The following is a 14940-nucleotide window of genomic DNA, read 5'->3' as shown; positions in this document are numbered from 1 at the left end:
GACACTACACAAAGTAAGAATATAATCCAGAGCTTTTAAGCAGTGGGAAGTGGGGTGGGGAGTGATTGCTCACAGAAGCATCCAGATCAGAAAGCTGAACCCTTATTGCTGAGAGCCAGAAAGAGCCATAAATCCCCCCTCATCACAGCCACACGAAAAGCCCAAGGCAGTTTATGACAGAGAAGGCAGCAGGTGCATCTGCAGAGCGGGAGCAAAGTTGCAGTCTCCAAATTTGCATGAACTGTCAGCAGCAACGGAGGAAAGAAAGAAGCCCTTTGAATTTTAAATACTGAGGTTTAAAGACACCATCCTCTAAGCCCTGCACTTTGAACAAATGCAAAGACAGCATTTCCTGCACACCCACCTGGTGGAGGCGGGCCAAGGGACCAACTACACAGAGAACCAGGCAAACAGAAGCCTCGGCAGATACCTACCTAGCCTCTTGTTTCATGCCTTTGTCCTCCAGATTTCACTGAGCCCTTATTATAACCCTATGTGGTGGATTCTTCTCTTTCTCTCTCTCTCTCTCTCTCTCTCTCTCTCTCTCCCTCTCTTTTTCAGAAGAGGAGATGGAAGTTCGTGGAAGATAAAGATTTGTGCTGCGGGCCCAGGAGGCAGGCTGTGGGTGGACTCAGGGATGGAAAGTTGGAAACGTCCCCATCAATGATGAGCCATCACTTCCAGAGTCCAAGGGAGTACATGCCCATCCTTACACGGGTTCTTCATAGTCTGAAGGGGAAGACAGCCAACTAGAGCAATCCACAACAATATGATGCCTCTCCATTGTAATGGGTACAGTGCTCCAAGGAGAAAGAAACAAAGGGCAGGGCCCAGGAGGTTCCTCAGAGGAGAAGACTCAGACACGGGGTCTTTAAGAGTGTAATCGTTATCTCTATCACCAACTTGACTGCATCTAGGCGTCAGAGATCTGTGAGGAGATTTCTACGCTGGGTTAGTTGAGGTAGGAAGACCCACCGTCACTGTGGGCAGCAGCGCTCCATGGGCTGGGGTCTCAGGCTGAATACAGAAATGATAGCTGCCTGAGTCCCACATGCACCCCTCTCTGCTTCCCAGTGGTGGACGCCACGTGACCAGCTGCTTCATGGTCCTGCCGCCAGTGCCAGTCCTTCTCCAACTGTGAGCCCAGATCAGCCTTTCCTTCTCCAAATTGCTTGTGTCAGGCATTTTGTCACAGCAATGAGAAAAGTAACTACGAAACGGATAGCACAGGAAAAGAAAAGGCACCCAGCGGGCAGTGGCAGCTGCAGGAGGGAGGACAGAGTAGTTGGGCTAAACCACATCCTGCCAGCTTTGCCCAGTTGACACACGGCGGGGACATCCCCACCATGTCTCTCCTGGTGGTGCTGGTTGTGCCCGTGGGCACTGCCATGGACAACAGAGGAGTCCTGCAGGAAAGCTGTGTGGCCTCCCAGAACCTCATCTACTGGTCTTCAGGAGAGCACAAGCTATGAGGTAAAGGAAGAGGACAACCCTTCCTGGCTGGACAGCAGGCCACAGCTGTGGGTGGGGATCTGCTCCTGGCGTGTCACACCCCAGGCTCAGAGGGGAACTGAGGTCCCTGAAACTTGCCTTCCAAGATTGCTGGCCACGGTTCCCTGAGCTCACCTTGCCCTGCCTGGCTCCCTTGTTGCCTGCCTCATTTTCCCTAGGAAGAGGAGAACACAGCAGCCTGGCGCCAGCCTGGTTTGGTGCAGTTCACATCCCAGCCCAGCCAGATGTCTCCCAACCCCTCTCCGTGCCAAGCTTCACACCTCTGAAAAGGGGAAATCACCCGGTAGACAGGGCAGAGGAGGATGTCCCCAGATTCCCAGCTGCCTGACACAGAGCGGCTGCGTCTGCTGACTGCGGACGCTCCCTTCCTCGTGTTTTCTACATGAGACTTGAGGTGAGGCCCGTTCCCGAACTGAACTTGCAAATCCTGGGTCCAGTCCCATCTTCTGCCTGTGTCTTATTCCAGAAGGCACTATCTGCCATCAAGATAGGTACCAGGTGGGTCCTGCTCTCCCTTCCACCCGGACTTAGCTGAGGAACACCTCCCCGGCACACCAGCTCCCCTGCACAGTTCTGTCCTGAGACGATGAAGCCAGACCAGGGCCTCTGCGCCTCTCTGGAAGGTAGATGTAACCACCCCAGTGCCATTCCCCACACCCGCCCACGCCTGGGTTTTGCTCCAGCCATAGGCCTCATGCTGCCTGCCTGGTAATAGTTGGGGAAGTGAGCTGATGGGCAAAAAGGAGGCTCCATTGCTCTCTGGGACCAATTTGTGAGCTTTCGGAGGCAGCTCTCGCTCTCAGTTTCTGCTCGTCCTTGCCTGCCTGCTGCTCCTGAGCTCACGTACCCTGGCTGTTAGCAATGGAAAGGAGGCCGGAGAAATAGGGATCACCCTCCACCAGGCAGCCCACAGGGGAAGCAAACGCCCGCCCAGAGGTGAGGTTGGCAGGAGTGGAGCAGCCTGGAAAAGACCTGTGCGTGGATGGGTGGTTCTAGAAGAGGCGGAGTCCACTTCCCCGCCAACTTTTGCTCTCAGACGGTTGCTGTCAAATGGAGCAAGGGTGCACGCTCAGCTCTGCCCCCACTGGCTGGTAACAGGACAGTGGAGAGGCCACCAAGCAGTCCTCTGCCACCTGCAAGCTGCATGGCCTCCAACACTCAGCTTAATGAACCTTAATGCCCTTTAACTGTTGTCTAGGAGAGACGACTTGCAGCTATTGGGAATATGACTATGAGTGTCTGTGCGACCTCTCAAACACTGCTTACCCGCTCTGAACAGCGTCTGCATTCACGGGATTCTGTGAGGACCCAAGCAGCCCTCAGCACACAGCTGGCCTCGGTAACTTGCAGCTCATGCTGTTTTCACTACCATATTCCACTGATCCCTCATCACAGTTTTTTTTTTTCCCCTCACATTTTAACAACCCTGAAATCGAGATGGGTCTTGCAATAGATGATAAGGAAGCACTGTGACATAGTCTAATTGGTGGCACGCTTTCTTAGGGAAGCACATGAAAGTTGTACCTTACAGCAGGCTTTTTGAAACCAAGACAGACTCGGGCAGGCAAGGCGTTTCCACTGAGGCCGTGACCTACTGTACCCTAAGCGTGTCCCACTTGTTTTTGGATTGTCTCCAGATCCCCAGACATATCAGGGACGCTTGTTGGCCAAGAGACACAGAGAGGGAGGCCACATGGCCACCGCACAAGGTTGTGGACAGTGAAAGGTCCACATGAGATGTGTGCAGTGGTGGCCAGGCCTCAGCCCAGCCCTGGCTTTGCTCCTCATCAGCAGCCCACAGGACATGGAGCTGAGTGGGAAGGAGCAGGCTTCGCAGTGTGAGGGCCTCCCCAAAGATGCCCAGAGCTCAAATTTTTCACAGTTTCTGTGGGAGGATGAAGACAACAAGAACACCAAGAGAGAAGAGGTAGGGAAGGTGGCGGTGGGTTCCACCCCGTGGCCGCCACGCCTGCCCCCTGGCCTTGCAGCTTCTCCCTCAAACTCCTGAAAGCTCTCCAGTGCCTCAGCTGCTTCAAGTCCTTCCCTGAACACCTCCAGGACCCAGCAACTGGGCAGCCAGTGTGCCTGGCACACAGGGCTCTGGGGCTAGCTCCTACCTCTCCTTCTGGTTTTGGCCCTTAGCTCACCATCTAAATTGAAGCCCCACTGGGGGGGGGGGCTCCCAAGGATGTGGGGCCAAGAGCTTATTGATGGAGAAATCAAAGTTCCTAGATCATGTTCCTGTGTCTGATCTTGTGCTGGGACTCCGCCTAGACTTTTGCCCTGAGCCCTCCCAGTGTATCAAGAGCTGATGAGAAAATAAGAGAGCTGCCTGTCCCAAGAGCAGTGCAAGGTGCTCAGAGCTCACATCCACCCTCCGCAGCGCCCTCTCCCTGCCCCTTATCCCCCCCAGACCGTGAGCAATCCCCCAGCCTCCCCTACAAGCCACAACGAAGCTATGATCAAAGGCACAGGTGGGAGGTGGCGTTTGTCGGGGTACAGGGAGGCCATGCTTCAGAGCTGCATCCTGGGAGCCCATGCAGAGCCCCCAGCCCTCACCCTTGCTCCGCAAAACCATTAAACATGCAACATCTCATCTTGTTCCTGGGCAGCCAAGGGCTCTGAGTCACAGGAGGTGACATTGCTCTCCGACAGGTAAGTTGTTCAACAGATGGGCAGTGGAGTGGCAAAGAAATACATTATTAATGTTTCTGGTTAAATTAACTGATTAAAACCACCCCAGGTAAAAATGTACATATCAGCGCTTTGCCCACAGCAAATGAGGAATTAATGGAATATGGCTGCGTCTTTGTAATGAGACACAGACAGGGGCTGTCTGGAAAGGTTCGCTATCTTCAGCACAGCAGCAGGGGGTTGAGGGGAGGCAGGAGGCTTGATCTGTCTGTTAAAGAGACCTCTGCTGATGGGTTTCAGGAAGGGGAAGAAAGTCCCACGGGTTTTGTCGGCCCTGATGAAGACCTGAGAGAGCCTGTGAAAGCCTCCTGCTTTGCTGGAGGCTCAGAGGGGACTCATAGCAAAAGCAATACACCACTAGTGAAAGCATGGATGAAGGACAGAGTAATGCACGGGATCATGGGTTGTGGGTCTAGGCTCTGCCCTGGTACATATTATATAGGTGAACTCTGTGGTAAGGCCTCAAGATTCTTTATTAATATTATTTTTTGAGAGATAGATAGATAGAGAGAGAGAGACAGAGAGAGAGGAAGGATAGAGAATTGGCATGCCAGGGCCTCAGCCACTGCAATTGAACGCCAGATGCTTGCGCCACCTACTGGGCATGTGCAACCTTGCACTAGCCTCACCTTTGTGCATGTGGCTAACATGGCATCTGCAGAGTAGAACATGGGCCCTTAGGCTTCGCAGGAAAGCACCTTTACCACTAAGCCATCTCTCCAGCCCTAGGATTCTTATCTTTAAACTGCAAGCGACAGTTCTGAATGTTCTCACTTCTAACTCTTGCTTGCCTCATATCATAGCTTCCTGGATAGATCTCTGTGTTCATTTATCGTGTTCGTACTCTCAGCAGATAACCTTGTGCCAGCTGAATGCCATCTGGGCTGTACCCAGATACCCTCTGCCCTTGCAGTATTTGAGGAAATTTCTTTTTGTGTGTGTGTGGGGGGCACATGTGTGCTACAGCACACATGTACACATGTGGAGGTCAGAGGACAACTTTCAAGTTGCCTTCTACCTCGTTTGAGGCATGGGATCTCTCTCTCTCTCTCATTCTCATTGCTGATCACTGCTGTTCACATTAGGCTAACTGATCTGCAGGCTTATGGGAAATTCTGTCTCTGCTTCTCTTCTCATTGCTAGTGTGCTGGGATTATAGAAGCCTACCACAGCTCCCAACTTTTATGTGGGGTCTGGGGATTTGAACGATAGTACTTGGGCTTTTTTTTTTTTTAGTGTGTGCATTGTATGAGTGTGCACATGCATCTGAGGGTATATGTACATGTGCATCTGTGCAGAGCCAGAGGATAACCTCTGGAGCACCTCAGAAACACTATCAACATTAAAAAAATTTTAATTTATTTGTAAGCAAACAGAGAGAGAGAGAGAGAGAGAGAGAGAGAGAGAGAGGGAGAGAGAGAGAAAACAAATGGGTGTGCCAGGCCCTCCAACTGCTGCAAACAGACTCCAGATGCGTGTGTCCCTTTGTGCATCTGGCTTTATGTGGGTACTAAGGAAGCAAACTCAGGTCATTAGGTTTTGCAGGCAAGTGCCTTATTCACTGAACCATCTTTCCAGCCCACTTTCAACCTTGTTAGAGACAGAATCTGTTGATGGCCTGGAGCTCGCCAGGTAGGCTAGACTTGCTAGTCCATGATTCCCCGGGATCCTCCTGTCTCCGCTCCCGGTGCTAGGATTTCAAATGTGTGCCACCACGTCCAGCACTTTTTCCATGGGTTCTGGGTATTGAAGTCAAACCCTCATGTTTGCATAGCAATCCCTTCATCAAGTGAGCCATTGCCCCAGCATGTAGAGTCAAAAACTGTTTTAACAAAAGGTCACTGATGTATGCCCAATACCTGGTCGCACACAGATCTGGACACACATGCACACATGCTCTTGCTGACCCATCTGGACACACCTACATATGAGCAAGCCTAAACGCAAACACACAAATTTCAGAGCTTTCATACCACTAAGTACCAAGGGGAGGCCCCATCACGAAAGGGTACCAAGAGAGGACACTTCGGAGACAGTGATAGGATGAGGGGCTTGGAGGGGGGCACTATTGGGGCAGAGGGTTCAAGGACCAGTTTTCTCCTCAATAAAATCAGTTTTACACCAGGGCGTCAGCAGCTCCCAGAGGCTGTGACCCAATTCTGGCAAAAGTGAGGTTTTGCATTCATTAGCCAGGCAATCACATCCCTGCCACAGACGGCTTCCCTGGACCTCAACTGGCTAGAGACCCAGAGGTCCAGGCTGGGCAGGGTGCCCCTGGACTAGGGCTGGGCTGGGGTGTTCTCACACACTCTGCCCCACCCCCTAGCAGCATCGGGAGCTCTCCGAGGTGCTGATAGCTCAGGACACTGAGGAATTGGTTGGAGAAGCTGTTTTTCTCCTTCCCTGCTGCTAGTCTACTGGCTGAGAGGAGAGGAAGGGAGAACGTGCTGGGTCTCACTGCCCTCTCACACGCATCGCCAGCCTTGAATGCCAGGCCTGGGAAGCGGGAGGGAGGCACCAGCCGGGAGCTGCTTAAAGACTCCCAGCCTGCGAGGAGGCCCGCGAGGGGGTCAGCGCTGGAGTCGCGGTATCATTAGCTGTTTACCCTGGGAAAGTTCACACTCCTGGAGGCCATGCTCGAGCTGTCAAAAACATCCGCGCACAGTGCTGGCAGCTCTGCCAACTGCGCTCCCCAGGGCCCAGCAAAGCAAATATTTAGCAGGCGCCTGGCTCTCAGGCACACGTGCACACACCTACTAGCAGTGGGGTGGGGGAGGAAAGGGGGGGACGCTTGTGTCAGCATGTGGCTACAAGTACTGAAGACTTACCACCCAAACCCTGAGTCCAGGTGTACATGTGCCACAGATACCTACAGGTTGCACAGCACACAGGGATGGACATGCCAGCACCCACTCTCAGGATGGTACCATCCTGTCATATGTATGGAGCAGTTTGTTGGGCATCCTTTCCAGGGGCTTAGTGTGCATTAATCCAGTGCCCCCTCCATGACCATAAAGAACAAGCATTTTATCATGCACCCATTTTTCAGATGATAAAAACTGAGGCTCTGGCAAGTGGACTCCATAGCTAGTGCTCTTACCAATAGACGCCTGCCCACTCAAAAACACAGGTCTATTCAATGCACACCAAGATTTGGACACAGCACACACAGGCAGGGTTGAGCTCACGTGTGCCTTCAGAGAAGCATTCTTGAGTGGACACATGCATGGATACCACACACACAAGCCCCCAGCAGCCTAATCCAAGCTTTTTCCTTTTGCCAGCTGGGCCCGCTGCCCAGCCCCCAGAACATGTCCTCTGAGCCTTCTGCAAGCTGTCCTTCCTCCGCTCAGGCTGCCCAGCTGAAGTTGACGACAGGGCCGCCCGCCGAGAGGGAGCTGGCCTGGATGGAGAGCTGGTCCAGATGGTGGTGGTGAGCCCCAGATGTTGTGTGGAAACAAACAAGCCTGCTGAAATCTAGAACTTGGCTCCAACCTGGCCCTGCAGAACGGCCCTCCCCCAGACTTGGGCTCTGCTGCCGGTGGTATGGTGATGAGAATGCTTAGCTCTGGGGCCTTGGCATCGTAGAACCCTAGCTACTCTGTAAAGGCTCTTTGGGGCATCTGGGTCCGGATAGCCCTGGGCTGTGAGGCCTGAAGGTGTTCACTGCTGAGCCGGGTGCTGGGTGCTGGGTAAGGGAGCCCTGAGTACCACCCACTTACGCAGCCTCTGCCAACCTGATCCATTTGGGTGTCTGTCCTAACCTGCAGCTTCCCAGCCTCACTACATGCCTTCCCTCATGAGTCTCACTCAGAGATCCACAAAACCGCTACTCGCTAATTCCCAAGGTCACTTTCTCCCAGTTCTTAGGGCCATTGAAGGTCAATATTCCGGATCAACTTTACACTCATGTACAAGGTCATCACTCACTGAGTTCCAAAGTCGTTGCATACCAATTTCAGAAGTCATTGGCCAGAAGTCCTCACTACCCTTTCTGATGACTTCTGAGATTACAATGGTCTTTAGGGCTAGCCCCAAGCATTCCTGGGATCCTATTTCTACCTTAGGAAGACTTCCCCTATCCTCAGTTTTTTGCCTCCAGCCTTGGTGCTCTTGACAATAAGGTAGACCCATCTAACCCAGTGCAAACTTTCTGGCCCACTGGTCAGCAATACAGTAGACAGGGAAAAGGTGATTGGCAAGGAGAGGACCCGGACTGCATGGGGAGGAGGAAGCTCACACCACGTTGCCAGGTTCCTTCTTCCTCTACCCCTCTTCCTGATCCTCCTCTTTGTTTTCCTCTTCCTCCTTCCCCTTATTCTCTCTCTCTCCCCTTTTCTCCTTCTTGTCTGCTACTGTCTCTGGCACCACAGTCAGGACCTCTCTATCCCTCAGATACCCAGGATTTTATACTCACACTCTCAGTTTTTAAAAACATTTATTTGCCAACATACAGAGAAAGACAAAGAGAGAAGGAAGGAAGACACGGAGAGTGAGACACAGTATGGGTGCACCAAGGCCCCTTGCTGCTGTAAATGGGCTTCAGATGCATGCACCACTTTGTGCTTCTGGACTTACGTGGATGCAGGGAATTAAACCCAGACCAGCAGGCTTTGCAGGCAAATCACCTTAACTGCTAAACCATCTCTTCAGCCTCTCAAACTCCCATTGTTTTTAATCTCAAGAAAAGATCCAAACTCTCCCTCTGATTAAGTAAGCCAATGCCTGACTCTGTGCAGGTTCTCCTGCATGAAAGGAATTTGCATGAAAGGAAGTCATGAGGCAAAGAAGTGGCCTTCTCAGAGTGGAATTCAGACGTGATGGAGCTACATAAAGAAGCCCCTTCCTAGAGCTGATCAGACCCAGCTCTGTTCCCCAGGTACTGCCTGAATTGCTAAGCAAGGGAAACATACACAAATAAAGTGTCATGTCTTGACATCTGATAATTTAAATCCAGCATCGAAGGGCATCTGCTTAATTACACACAGAGCTGTGTATGAACACTAAGAGACAGGCTCCAGGGGAGGTGGAGACCCCGGCTCCAGGGCGCTAACAGCCACACAGGCCAGGGCATGCAGACAGCCAGATTTGTCTTTGGAGGTTAAATTAAAGCTATCGTTTCAGTTTTGATGCAACCTAATTCTTCTAGTTTTCTCTATCTCCTTCTGAAAACTGGGTCTTTAAGTGGAAAAGATGCATCGAATAGCAAATGCAATTCAACAAATATTATGACACACTGTTCATCACAAGCCCTAAATATTTAACGGTTCAACTTTATGGGCTTTTCATTTTGTTTTATTTTTATTTTTTGCCAGATGCGATGAATTCAGCACTAACAGGCCCCCGTGCCGAGGAACTGTGGTGCCCTACTTTGCAAAAAGAACAAAGTGAATTCCATTCAGGTGTTTGTAACCTCCGGTTCACTCGGGCAACATTGCCTTATCTTGGCTCTGCCCAGCTGGCTACCTAGAAAAAAAAATAATAAAAGTGAGATAGAAGAGGAGATCCGAGAAGAGGGAGGCAGAAACACAGAGGGTCTTAAAGCCTCTGCTGGCCAATTCATTTCTGTTTAATCCGCCTGCGTGCTGTGGAAAGCTCCTTTGTGGTGGATGAGACCAAAGGTCGGTAATAGATTTCAACAGGTTCCAAGAGGCTGTTGACTGTGCAGAGCTGTCAGGGAGAGTGTGAGGCCCCCCGAGAGGCAGGGGGAGAGAGATAATTGGAGACCTGGAGCCCCACTTTGCCCTCTGATTCCTGATTTCACAGATGTTAGAAAGAAACACATCTAGAATTCCACCTCTGGAAGGGTGCACGGGAGGGAATGGGAAGCAGGGATGGGGGCACCCGGCTTCATCTGGCCTCCCCTGGAGTTGCTGCCATGTGACCTCTTGTCCTGCTCAAGGAGGGGCTTGGGAGGGAGGTCAGGGTGCCTCTGAGCCTGTCCAGCTGAAGAACAATCTGCCTCGGGGAGCTGAGAAGGCCTTGGGGCTAGCTGTGGGGCTCTTTGAGGCCTTGTCTCAGTGAAGAGGCAGGAGGACCCTGCGCTTGAGGGTGGATGGAAGACGGAAGCGGGGAGTGGAGGCAAGTGCTGAGGAGGCAGATAATGAACAAAATTTCCCAGTCGCCCCTGCCCGCCATCCCTTGAGCATGCAAAGCAGCTGTAGCCGGAAGAGGTCCTGCAGCGGGGAGCTAGTCATGGCCACCTCCACCCGGGGACCTAGCCTCAGGACCCAAGCAGAGCTCACATCACAGCGTCTCTACAGGCTGCCCTGGTGAACAAAGGTGTGTGTGGTGGGGGAGGTGTGCCAGATGTGCCCATGCGCAGGAGCAGCAGCACCGAGGGAGGTGGGAGGTGGGCAACAGAGACCCCGGCTTGCATTCGGCCCCTGCCAACTTCCTACTCTGTGGGGCTCAGAGAAGTTTTAGGCTTGTGGCTTCCTGGAAGATCACAACCATGGCAGCCTGAGCTGGTCTGAGCATGGCCACACCTTTCTGTGAGACCCTCCACAGCTTCCCACCAGCCAGGAATCTAGCCCAGATTTCAGCCTGCTCTGAAAAATAAATTCTTTTAAATCCTCCCAAAACCTACCTACCGCTTCTGGACACGTTCTCTCATACTCTCTGCCACGTCCTATAGAACTCCTCACTCTTCCCAGTGGTGCAGGAAGAACAATGCTCAAGTGAAAGAGATGTCCCCTTTTCTTTGAATTCACTATGTAGTCTCAGGCTGGCCTCAGTGATGCCCCTCCCTCTGCCTCCTGAGTACTGGGATTAAAGGCATGCACCATCATGCCTGGGAGACAAAGAAAAAGACAGAGGACAGAGAGATAGAGAGAGAAGATGAAGAAGGGGAAGAGAGAGACAGGGATTGGGCAAGCCAAGGCCTCTAGCTGCTGCTAACGAACTCCAGATACATGCATCACTTTGTGCATCTGGCTTTACATGGGTACTGGAGGATCAGAATTGGGACCATCAGGCTTTAAAGGCAAGTGCCTTAACCACTGAGCAATCTGCCCAGCCCAGGGGTGTTTTTACGGAAGGAATGACTGGGGAGACTTTAGTCAACTTGGGAACATGGGTGTCAGGAACATGCCTGGAGATGGCATGTGGGTGGAACTCTGAAGAGTGGCTAAAAAGTGAGAATGGCTTGTGTTCACTGGATGCCACCAGCATTTGGATCTTAAATGTCCCCTGAAGGCCTGTATGTTGAAGGGCTGTGGCACTACCTAGAGCTGGTGGAACCTTTATGAGGCAGGGCATGTTGGAGAAATGTTAGGTCACTGGGATGCCTGGTCTTGAAAAGAATATTGGGAACCCAGTCTTCCACTTCTCTCTCTTGCTCTCTCTGCTTCCTGGCCACCATGAGGTGAGCAACTTCCTCTGCCACAAGCTCCAGCCATAACGCACTGCCTCACCACAGACCTCAGAGCAACAGGCCCATAAAACCATGGGCCGACACCTCTGAAACATGGAGCAAAAATAAACCTTTTCTCCTTATAAGTTGATTGTCTCTAATATTTTGTCATAGGAGGGGAAAGCTGACTAACATAGGCACTTACTATTTGACACATAATCAATCTCTTATATGTATTGTTTCTCTTAATCCTAAAATCTTCCTTGTGGGATAGGTATAACCATTATTAATTTTCTAAATATTTTATTTATTTGTTAGAGAGAGAGAGAAAGTGGCAGATAAGACAGAATGGGTACACCAGGGCCTCTAGACACTACAAACAAACTGTAGACTCATGTACTAACTACCTGGCACATCTGGATTTACGTCAGCACTAGGGAATCAAACTCAGATTGTTAGGCTTTGCAGGCAAGCAACTTGGCCGCTGAGTCATCTCTAGTCCCCATTGTTACTTTTATTGATAAGTTGTAGATAGGACAAGAAATTTGTGCAAGGTCATTCAACTTATAATGGATTTGGGGGGGGTAAGGTTCAGAAGCAGTTATTATGATACCCAACCCTAACTCAGTGTTAAGTCTCATTGCACTGAGAGCTCTCACAAACAGAGGCTCTCTAGGTCACTTTTGTATGCCCAGTGTCAGCATGGTTCTAGCATAAAGACATCTGTGAATGGTTTTGAGCACACAGATGGACACACGTGTGCACCCAGGAACGAATGCATCACCAACCCAAACAGACCCAAACAGGAGGCATGTACGATACACGATACCTTGCTAAAAACCAAACATTGTATGTATCCTAAAACAAGTTTCAGTGCCATATTTTGTGGCACATGAATTCCCAGAAATGTTAGGAACAAAAGGCTGTCCCTGGTCATGTAAATTTGGGGAGCTATGGGTTAAATAGAATTAAATAGGTTTCTCTAGTCCAGGGTTTCTCAAGTTCTTGTGGTTGGTGAACATTTGGGGTGTGCCATCTTTGACTTATCCCTTTAAAGGAGTGTGTATTAGTTATCTACTACTGCGTATCAAACTGTCCCAAAAACCTGGTGACTTAGGATCATAATCAGTAACATCTCACACAGTTTCTTTGCAGAATTTAGGAATTCTGGTGTGACCTACTTGGGCAATTGTGCCTCAGGGTCTTGCATGAGCTGTACTGAGACGCCAGCCTAGATGTGAGGCTTTTGAAAGCTTGGATGAAAGGAATCACTTCCATGATGGTGACTTCCATGGCTGCCCCATTGCTGCTGGCTGCTGGCAGAATGGCTCGGTTCCTGACCACGTGTATTTTCCCAGAGGGGCTTACGTGACTCTTCAGGAGTAACTAATTCACGGGGATGGGGGCAAAGAAAAGGGTCTATATCATCTGTGACCTGACATTAGGAATCACAGCCTGGCCAATCCTTCTTGGTCACCCAGGGTGACTCTAGTCCAAGGTGGGAGAGGAGTACACAAGAGTGTGTCACTCCTAGGAAGCAAGGACCTCCGTGAGCCTTCTTGTTGGATGGCTATGAAGAAGGTGTCTACATTCTCTTGAGACCTGCAGTGTGCCCAAGCTTTTACTTAAAGCTATCTCAGCCATTGTGTTTCCCCACTGGCTACTTGGTTTCCATGCCTTATCATCCTCAGCAGTCTCTCTTAACCTTCTGAACCTCTTCACCTTCTGGAATGGGGAATCCCCAAGTATCAGAGCTGGAAACCATATAGTATAAACACTTAATTTGAAGATGAGGAAACGGAGGCCAAGGAGACAAAGGAATCTCTGTGCAAAGGTTAGTGACCACACCATGCTGACTCATGTGTCCCCACTCCATCACATATGACTGACAAGACATGGCCATGAATCCACTGGCCTAAAGCTCATCACATTCCTACTCAAAGCCTTAAACTACCTGTAGACCCCTGACCACATTGGGCCAAGAGCATGGTTGGCTACTGGCTAGGCACAGTGTGAGTAGAACCTTTGTCTAGGAATGGGAGAATTTTTGTTTGTTTGTTTATTTTTGAGGTAGGATCTCACTCTAGTCCAGGCTGATGTGGAATTCACTATGTATTCCCAGGCTGGCCTCAAACTCATGGTGATCCTCCTACCTCTGCCTCCCGAGTGCTGGGATTAAAGGTGTGTGCCACCACACCCGGCTATTTCTCCTTTTTTTAAATGAGAAAGAGTGCAAGAAAATTGATGTGCCAAGGTGTCCAGCCACTGCAATTGAACTCCAGATGTGTGCTTGCGTCACCTTGTGCTCCACCACACCTGGCCTGAGAAAATTTTTTTGAGGTAAGGTCTCACTCCTGCCCAGGCTGACCCAGAATTCACTATGTAGTCTCAGAGTGGCATTGACTCACAGTGATCCTCCTACCTCTGCCTTCCAAGCTCTGGGATTAAAGGTGTGCGCCACCATGCCCAGCTCTGGGAGAAATGTTATAGGATAAGTCCTCTATGGTCCCATTCAGAATTGTCCTATTTCCCCAGGTGACTTTGGCATCACCATCTAAGGAAACAATAGCATGTGTAAACTTTCACTTTCAGAACTGAAAGCATGAGACCCACCCTTGACCATTTTCATGAGCTCTACTAATTACATGGGCAGCTGATCCAACTGCCCTGGGCTAAGAAATAAGAAAGCAAGGCGTGTTCCCCCATGAGGCCTACTGGCCTTGAATCTCTAGTTTAGCCTGGGTGGGATGCACACAGCTTGTTTCTAGGAACTATGTCCTTCTAGGGCCGGGCTTACCTTACAGATCAGGGTCACAGTGAGCAAGTGGAAGCCATTTTAGCAGGATCTCCCTCTCCCCCAGATTGCTGGAACTCTACATATGAATAACGAGTTTCTGTGGCTGCACGTTCTATCTCTGCAAAGTAAATTTGTCAAACTATCATCGTGGGCCTGAGATGACTCTTAATAAATGCAGGATCAACAGGGAAACCCAGTACGAGGTGAGACTGCCAAGAAAGGGAAGCATCTGCCACCCTTCTGTGGCACAGCTCCAGCTCAGCCTTCCCATCCCCAGTAGAGAGGACGAGGGGTCCCTGTCATTTTGTAGTCTCAGCTTGAGCCTCTCCCTCTTCAGGGAGTCTAACAGCAGTGACTTTCTCGTTGCTGGGACCAAACACCCCACCAGAAGCAGGCTTTGGAAGGAAGGGGTTTATTTCCAGTTTTCAGGTTCATCATGGTCCTCTGAGACATGACCCAACTCTGACCTCCATGTTTGCTATGACCACCTAAATCTGTCACTCCTTCCCTTCCTGGATGAACTTGCTGTCTCGTGGACTTTCCAGAGGGTTAGCATCTCATGGGTCTGCTGGCTTCTCAGCTT

General features: G+C 50.7%; 1 protein-coding gene across 1 annotated transcript in view; it reads right to left on the bottom strand.

Moving 5' to 3' along the window:
- The window catches only part of Grik3 (glutamate ionotropic receptor kainate type subunit 3), a 249535-nt gene that overhangs the window by 123332 nt on the left and 111263 nt on the right, over positions 1–14940 (bottom strand). The window lies entirely within an intron of this gene.

This window comes from Jaculus jaculus, chromosome 5 (genome assembly GCF_020740685.1).
Source record: "Jaculus jaculus isolate mJacJac1 chromosome 5, mJacJac1.mat.Y.cur, whole genome shotgun sequence".
Classification (NCBI taxonomy): Eukaryota; Metazoa; Chordata; class Mammalia; order Rodentia; family Dipodidae; genus Jaculus; species Jaculus jaculus.
Note: the sequence above shows the minus strand (reverse complement) of the source record. Positions and strands in the feature narration are given on the sequence as shown.